A 9,750-nucleotide genomic window follows, 5' to 3' on the forward strand; every position below is an offset into this window, starting at 1 on the left:
GCCGCGCCTGGCGGTTTGCAGCATTTTGCAGCGTTTTCATCGCGTCTCGGGGCGGGTTGGTGGCCGCGTTTTCCACGCGGCCTCTCTGTGGGGCGTGTCAGGCGGGATGCTGGCTTCCCGGGCTCGACGGCGCCTTGTTGAGCCGGGCTGCATTTTTGCTCTTTGCAGCGTTTGGGGGCGGCTCTCCGAAGGGCCGGGCTGCAGAGGATGGGGGGTTATGGGCTGGGCTGTGCCCGGTGCCTGGAGACGGTCCTTGTTTGCTGCTGGACGCTGCCGGCCTCTGGACGCTTCTGCTGTTGACTCTCCCTTTCTGCCTTTCTTCCTTTCACTTGTCGGTGGGGTTTGGAGGTGTGGGCGGTGGTTGGGAGGGGGGTCTTACAGTAGAGGGGCAGGCTGCTGTGGACCCCCGCCCCCCTGCGGAAGCCACTTGCCCCCCACCCCCTCCAGATTAGCCCTGTATAGGAAGGCATTGAGGAAGGAGGAAGAGAGCAACCCGGCTCCACCTCCTGGCCGAGTCCGGATGTTATTCCTCCTCCTGGGTGAGAGCCCCTTAGTGGGCTGGTGAGAGCAGCGGGGAGGGCTCTTGTGATTGTTGGATTGTATGAGTGCGTTGTGGTGAGTGGGGAGGTGGTGGCTGGGTACCCTGTTGGCGCCGAGAGGTTGTGTAGCCAAAGTGCCTCGGTGCGACTCCGGCTTGGAGAGCAGGTGGCAGTCGCGGCTAGGAAGGCCTTTGCAGAACTCCAGTTGCACCCCTTCCTGGATCGGGAGATTCTGCTCACAGTCACTTGTGCCCTAGTCACCTCCAGATTGGACTACTGTAATGCACTCTACATGGGGCTGCCCTTGAAGAGTATCTGGAAACTTCAACTGGTGCAGAATGCGGCGCTGCAGGCAGTTATGTGTGCTCCTAGAAGAGCACATATTGCATCTCTCCTGCTTCGTGAGTTGCATTGGCTGCCATTTGTTTCCGGGTCCAGGGTACCGGTTTTGACCTTGAAAGCCCTTCATGGGATGGTGCCGGGTTATCTGAGGGACCACCTCTCCCCAATCACACCAGCCCATCCCTTTAGATCTGGCAGGGAAGGTATGGGCTACGTGTTCCATCGGCCAGGGACTTGCATTTGGGGGGTCCCAGGAGGTGGGCCTTCTCTACCATGGCTCCCTCCTTGTGGAACATTCTCCCCACTGAAGTGAGGCTCACCCCTTCCCTGCTGTTGTTTAGGAAGTCCCTCAAGACCTGGTTGTGTCATCAGGCCTGGGGGTCTTTAGGAACTGGAGACATTCTTAGATGGCTCCACTGTCATTGATATTCTGCTCCCTCCGTGGGGTTTGTATAGTTTAGAACCTAATTTTTAAAAAATGTGTGATAATGTTTTTATTTCAGTAATAACTTTTTATCTTTTTATAGGCCTGTTTTTATTCACTTGTCATTTTATTTTAATTGTTGTACGCCGCCCAGAGTCGCTTTGTGTGAGATGGGCAGCTATATAAATGTGATATATATATATATATATATATATATATAAATAAATAAATTAAAAAAATGTTGGAACATAACCTTGCAAATAAGCTCCATTTGCATAGGATTGCAGCCTAAAATTGCAACCACTAATGTTATCCTAAGCTGGGCTAACCATCCTGGCCTTGAAAATGAGCAATGGATCATTAGATCAACTTATCCATTTACTGCTTTGTGGAACATTTTACTGTACATAGTGTTCACAAGGAAATCTTTGCATTTGAATTGCATCATGGGTAATCACAAACGCTTTCCCAGTTACAAACACTCCCATAATGTGATAATTGAGTACCATGGGGATCCTCTGAATTAAAAAGTGATGTGATACATACATGACTGCCTGTAACTGTAGGAAGAGAAATTCAACTCCCAGAATTCCCCAGCCTCACATCTTAAAGTTGTTGAGGTTGAGAAACACTGATTTAAAGGATTGAAACTGAAGCCACCTTGAGGACAGACTTTCCTCTGAGACTAATTCCTTTCCCCTCCTTGCTTTCAAGAATGAAATATAGTCCTCATTTATTCGAAAATAATCCCAAGGTTCAGCTGCCATTTAGCCAAGGCAGTTAACAGAGCAAATGATTTCAGAGCCATTAACCACACAGTTCTTTCTCATGGGAAAATCACATTCTGCATCATGCTCCATGGGGGATATGTGCTTTTATTTTCTCTCAGAAACTCAAAGCTAAATCGACTGGAGGCTACGTGGTGTTTTGATGTGGACAGACAATATGGCACAGTATTTCTTACCCTTGGCAACTTTAAGATGGGTGGACTTCAACTCCCAGAATTCTGGGACTTGAAGTCCATACATCTTAAAGTTGCCAAGGTTGAGAAACATTGGTATGGCATAACAACTACCTTTCTTTTCTCCCTACAGTGCCATTTTCAAAATGTTAAGCACAACTAGAAAACCTAAAAATGGAAAGCATTGTGTTGTGTTAGTGGACCTTCGTGGCTGAAAATGTACCTGTTGAATTAGCAAAAGTAAAGTTGTTCTGTGTCCATTACCAACCCCCTTCACTACTACCTCTATGAGATGGAATACTACCGCTGTAGAGTTGGAAGCCACAGAGTTAGAAGTCATCTAGTCTAGGATCTCTGACAGATGACTGTCCAGCCTTGAAGGCCTCCAGTGAAGGAGAATCCGCCATTCCATGAGGAACCCTGTTCCACTGGCTGACAATTCAAACAGTCCGGAAGCTAATCCTGACACCTAGTTTGAACCTACTTCCTTGTAGTTTTAATCCATTGGTTCTGGTCCTGCCCTCGGGGGCAATAAAAATAAAGCCACTCCCTATTCTATGTGACAACTCTTCAAGGATTGGATGATTGCTATCTTATCTCCCCTTAGTCATCTGTTCCTTAGGCTGAACATACTCAGATCATTCAACCGTTTCTCACAGGGTTTAGTTTCCAAGCCCCTCATCATCTTAATAGTCCTCCTCCAAACTTCCAATGTTGAATATTGCCATCCAGATTGCTGCTGACCTCTGGGTGTGCGCAGAGTCAATTTTGCTATTGCTAAACCATGTATAGTTGAGCAAGGTGTGTGTGGATTCAGCCAGAATTTTCTAGCCAACAGAGAAAGCAAAATCTCCTGTTGGGAGTTCATATGGCCCTACAGATTAAGCGTTGGTTTGTAACAGTGACATACAGTATAATCCTGAGGAATAAATTATAAAAATAGAGTGGGCATAACTAGGAAATACGTAAATTTTGCAGGTTAATGAAGTTACTGATTCTAAACAACGTATTCTTATCCCAGCCCTTCATTAGCAATTTGAGATAATATTGTCTGCTGTATGGATCTTTTGAGGCACCTGCATAATTGTTGAATGCTCTAACACATCATACCAGCTTTCCATGATCAACTTTGTGTAACTTGTCACCTACTTGAGAACACGCATATGCTTCTCATCCCTGTTGTCTTTATGAAGGATCTGTACTTCCTACACCCCATCCTCCACTGTACTTTTAAAGAGTTATTCTTGGTCTCCAGAATATTTACTTATTTATTTATATTTCAAATTGTCACCGCCCGTCTTGCTGCAGAGCAACCATGGGTGGTTTACAGTAAAAATAATAAAAATTAAGATAGAATCAATATGAATTAAAATACATTACAGGAAGACTTCCTACATAAATAATAAAATCTTCCAAGGAGTTATTAGTCTCAGGGAGCATCTTCAAGGTGTTAGCCACCCACACGGTTGGTTATATCCCCTCTCGCCCTATGCAAGTTGGCAGAGCCAGGTCTTCAGCCCTTTCTGGAAGGCCGGGAGAGTGGGGGCCCGCCTCACCACTGGGGGAAGAGCGTTCCATAGGGTGGGGCAATGGCAGAGATGGTTCTCTTCCTGGGCCCTGCCAGTCAACATTCTTTTGCAGATGGGGTCCGTAACATATCTTCTCTGCCTGACCAGGTGGGACGGGTCAACATAATGGGGATGAGACGGTCCCTCAGGTAACCTGGTCCCATGCCATGTATGCTGATCTGAGTATGCATTTAAGAAACAAAGAGGAGGGATGCGGCCATTAGATGATGCCTCACATTACAACGTTGTTTTTGCATGCTTGCTGTATATCCATCATGGGTGTAATGATTGGGCCCTGATGCCCTTTGTAATGAAGGTGTCAGTACACGTACATCAGTATGAATGCAGAGCTCTTCTGAGATGGAGGGAACACGCACACACTCATTGATCCATCATGTCAGCAGTAGAGCAGTGAGCTTTGAAATTGGCAGTCCCAGTGGTGCATCTGTTTCTAAAGCAACAAAAATGTTAAAAAACATCCTCAGAATAACCCCCAAAGCATAAAATAAAATTGGACAGAGGTGATTTACATAGCCTTTGGAAACCCGGTCTGTGTCTTTTAGGTTCCCAACTGGTACAGTGGTGGAGGATAATGGGAGTTGGAATCCAAAATCCCTGAAAGGCATCTGGCTGAAGAAGGCTGCCATATAAAAATAGATAATTCAGATGGATTACGTGCCATCAAGTTGGTGTTGATTCTTAGCAACCACATACATAGATTTTCTTCATGACGATCTGTCTCTAACTTGGTCCTTCAGCAATTCTAATGGTGCGTGCACTCATTGCTGCTGTAACTCGGTCCATCCACCTTACTGCTGGTTCTTCTTCTCTTTCCTTCCACCTTTCCCACCATTAAGGTCTTCTCCAGAGAGCTAAGGCTTCACATAATGTGTCCGAAGTAGGATAATTTGAGCCTGGTCATTTGTGCCTCAAGTGAGAACTCTGGGTTGATTTGTTCAATAATCAGTTGTTGTTTTTTTTGGGCTGTCCATGGTACTTCTCCAGCACCAAAGTTCAGAAGCATCAATACCCTTTCTATTCTGCTTCTTCAAAGTTTATAATTCAGATTAGACCTGGCAAATTAAGATAGTTAGTCATGGTTCTTTCTTGGCCTCCTTTTATTTATGATCAGAACCTGACCTCTAGTGGCTGAAGAGGCATGATAGTTCCACGAAAAGTCTTTGCTCAGCAAATATTTTAGTATAGTTTTACATATCACGAATAATCTAAAAATATACAGGAATAATATACAAAGTTTTATCCAGGTTTTTTCTAAGATGTGGTTTTAAAACAAAAACAAAGAAGGGATGGAGAGAGGGAGGGAGGAAAAAGTTTTTTATTTGGCTTGACATGTTTTGGAAAACGTATTCCTTTTTCCAGGGTATTTTGAAAACAGAAGCAGTACAAAAGGACAGTGTGGGCTCAACTGAGATCCATCACAGATCCCCTGCTAGATCCATTGCAGTTTGCTTACCAAGGAAATAGGTCAGGAGATGATGCTGTTAACATGGCCTTACGTTATATTCTGCAACACCTTGAATCTCCGGAGTCCTACGCATGAGTTCTTTTTGTGGACTGTTGTTCAGCATTTAATACTATTATTCCAGAAATCCTCTAAACAAACTGATGCAGCTTACTGTGCCTGACCATACCTGTAGGTGGATAATCAGCTTTCTAACAGATAGGAAACAACACGTGAGGTTAGGCAAAACTATATCCAGTACTCGGTTAATCAGTACAGGCACCCCTCAGAGATGTGTGCTCTCCCCATTGCTTTTCTCCCTCTACACCAGTGACTGCACCTCAAAGACTCTTCTGTTAAAGTTCTGAAATTCACAGATGATACAACTGACATTGGTTTCGTTCGAAATGGTGATGAGTCAACATACAGACGGGAGGTTCAATAACTGGTCTTGTGGTGTGGTCATAACAACATGGAACTGAATACACTGAAAACTGTGGAGATGATTGTGGATTTTAGGAAGAACTCTTCTAATTCCCCTCTCCTTACTATACTTGACAGTCCAGGATCATTAGTAGAGTCCTTCAAGTTCTTGGGTTCTATGATCTCTCAAAACCTGAAATGGACACTTAACATCAGAACCATCATCAAAAAGGCACAACAAAGGATGTCCTTCCTGCGTCAGCTTAGGAAGTTCAAACTACCTCAGGAGCTTTTGGTACAGTTTTATAGAGGAACCATTGAGTCTGTTATCTGTTCCTCTATAATTGTCTGGTTTGACTCCGCAACCAAACAGGATAGATACAGACTCCAACAGATAATTAAGTCTCCAGAAAGAATAACTGCAATCTGCCTGCCTTCTATAGAAGATCTGTATACTGTAAGGGTCAAAAGGAGGGTGGAGAAGATATCTGCAGATCCTTCTCATCCTGGACATAAATTGTTTCAACTTCTCCCCTCAGGCGGCGCTATAGAGCACCGCATGTCAAAACATCTAGACCAGTGTTTCTCAACCTTGGCAACTTTAAGACCGGTGGACTTCAACTCCCAGAATTCCCCAGCCAGCCTTGCTGGGGGTTGAAGTTCACCGGTCTTAAAGTTGCCAAGGTTGAGAAACACTGATCTAGACACTGAAACAGTTTTTTTCCTCGTGCCATTGCTCTGCTGAACACCTAATTAATGCAGCATGATATGCTGGTTGACAGTGCATGAAGATATGACTGCTAAGACGTGACTGATAATGCTCTGTAAATGTGAATATGTGTTAGATAATAGCTTCTCCTTTTTTAAAAAATGAATATATGTTAGTTAATAGCTGCAGTATTATCTTTCCTCTAATTCTCCTCTTCTGACTGCATAGCTTTAGTATAATGTTGTTGTTGTTATTATTATATTTTATTCTTATTCTTATTCTTATTTTTGATGCTGTACAAACACACTGAGAGCTCTTTGCACTGAAGTCAAATTCCTTGTATGTTTACATACTTGGCCAATAAAGCTATTCTATTCTATTCTATTCTATTCTATTCTATTCTATTCTATTCTATTCTATTCTATTCTATTCTATTCTATTCTATTCTACTCTACTCTACTCTACTCTACTCTACTCTACTCTACTCTACTCTACTCTACTCTAGGACATGAAAATGATTTACAACATACATAAATAAAAAAAATTAAATGGGCAATTCTTTTGTGCATTCAAAATAATTCAGTAAAGGGTTAAAATAGAACAACCTAAACCAGAATTGAGTTGTTGATACAAGCAGTCAATTAATTATTTAAAAAAACCATTATATGTCTGTTTATAGGACTCAGATATCAAAGATGAGAACGTTACTGCAATGAGCAAGTATTTACAAGGAACACGAGTGTATGTTTTCTTCTATTGTAAATGAAAATAAAAGCAAAAAAAAAAAAAGACTCCCACAGAGACAAAATTAGGCACAGGATCATTTTACTTTCTGGCATGTCCATGAACTAATCAACCGATGTGCTCCCCCACCCAAACTGAGATCGAGGGCAGCTGTGATTTGTAATGCAAAAAATTGCTACGGGCTGCAAGGGCAAAATTCTTAAAGCGAGATAACTCTTTAAATCAAAGGTAGATACTGATTAATTTAACCTCTTGGGAGTAAGATTATTGAGTGGTAGAATCCACTTGATTTCTTTTTAATAAGATGGTCTCACTGTCATCCCTTCTCTTTTCTAGAGTTCTTTCTTCTTGAGAACTGTTTACTTGGGTAGCCTCCTGGCCTGCATTTTCTGGTACTGACAGTCTGAAGGTCTAGAAATTGGGGATATTCCACCAATCTCCTTTCAATTTATTATTTGGAAGTTAAGACTCTTCCTCAGTTCTGGATCTTCCATTCAATGCTGATATTAAGGAGTTCCATCAATCTCCAGAGAAGGTCTCCATGTTGTAAGCCTACCATCCTCTTAACTCTAGCTGACATGTCACCTTGTTCTCTGGACCACAAGAAGAAATTCCTTTATGGGTTACCAATCTAATGTTCCTCATATTTCTTTATGGATTTGTGTGTGGGTGTGTTTGCCTTAGAGATTATAGAAGAACTGCTTGTTATTGAAGTTGGGTCAGATTATATCATTTAGAATGATCTTTCAATAGTAGTGGTATGTAGCCTTACAACTAACTAAACTCTCTGTGCACTTAAAAACATGGCCATTGGCAATTTTACAACTCTGTCTAGAGCAGTGTTGTCCAAACTTGGCCACTTTAAGATGAGTGGACTTCAACTCCCAGAATTCCCCAGCCAGCCATGCTGGCTGGGGAATTCTGGGAGTTGAAGTCCACTCATCTTAAAGTGGCCAAGTTTGGACAACACTGCTCTAGAGGCTGTTATTTCTAACTGAGCAAAATAAGTTCTTTGGTTAAAATCTGATTAGTATATTGGTTTAAAGGCCAAACCAGCAGGTGTTTTGAAAGGCCATATTTTCCGGCCTTTGGACATTCTGCCCCCAGAGGTGCGATTGGCCCCCACACTCCTGGCCTTCTGTAAGGCTTTGAAGACCTGGTTCTGCCACCTGGCCTGGGGTGAGGTGGGAATACCTCAGGCATGGGGATGGCTAGCCCCATAGAGGCCTCCTGTCTTCAGCCTCAGATTTTTCATTTTCTTGGACTCTCCTTCCCCCTTTTTTAGAAGTGCTTTTAACTGATGTTTTATGTATTTATATATATTTATGTTTTTAATGTTTGTTGTGAGTCACCCAGAGTTCCCCCATTGGGGGGAGATGGGTGGTTGAAAAATTTAATAAATAATAATAATATTTTAGGGATAAATTATATAGCTTTATAGTAATCTGGATTAGAGGAATATTTGTATGCTATCTACATTTAAAGAGGAACTGGAATTTTTACTATGTGGTATGTTTCTCTGTCAATGTTGGAAGACCTGAAAGACCAGGTTAGGAACAAATTATTCTATACATGTTGTCACGAAGAGTCAACATCACCTTGGTGGCATGTAATAATAATAAAAAAACCCAATGTTTCTCTATATGATACTTAGTATGTTTTGTTTTCAGGAAAATATTTCTTCAATATGATATTTTCTATTAAGGTGAATTGCTTTCCCACTGCTCTTCGCCTGGTGCTCTAATATCCATTTTAAATACCGATATGAAGTCTAGGTCACTATACAGTATAATCCAAAACATATAGAGTGATAAATCTTAAGTCTAAGTTTCCCATCTTTACACATTCTAACTACACTTTTTTACAATTTAGTAAACAAACTACATAGAGGATTTATTTTTCAATCAGTTCCCCTGTGGAGTTGATTGTTTTTATGGACCATCATAAACTTGTGATATTTAAGGATATGCTGTCAACACTGGAAGTGAGAAGCTGAAACTCCAATGAGGTCAACTGAGAAACAGATCCTGGTGAATTAAGAGGTACAAATTAGGCTGCAATCCTATTTCTTTTTAAATTTTTTTGGGGGTGCCTTCAAGTCAGTTTTTGACTCCTGGCAACGGCCTGGACAAATCCCTGCAATTTTCTTGGCAAGGTTTTTTGGAAGTGGTTTGCCCTTGTCTTCTTCCTAGGCCTGAGAGAGAGTGACTGGCCCAAGGTCACCCAGCTGGCTTTGTGCCTAAGGCAGGATTAGAACTCACAATCTCCACAACTTTTCTAGCCTGATGCCTTAACCACTATGCCAATACAAATTATTCTATACATGTTGTCACGAAGAGTCAACATCACCTTGGTGGCATGTAATTTTTCTTTTTAACATTCTTCTTCCTTGGGATAAAATTTGAAGTCCCATTAAACTTTGCGAGACTTAGATCCTTGTAGGCATGCCTAACATTAGGCTTTCATATATCCACTATTTTACAATTCCCTTCTACTGCTCATTTTGCAAGAGCTTGATTGGGTATGAAATGAGGTTATGTTTGAAAAGTTTCCTTATCTGATTTCTTCAGATTTAGCC

The sequence above is a fragment of the Python bivittatus genome, unplaced genomic scaffold (assembly GCF_059951505.1).
Source record: "Python bivittatus isolate LINGU-HERP-01145 unplaced genomic scaffold, Pbiv_v1 ctg000330_np1212, whole genome shotgun sequence".
NCBI classification, from domain to species: domain Eukaryota; kingdom Metazoa; phylum Chordata; class Lepidosauria; order Squamata; family Pythonidae; genus Python; species Python bivittatus.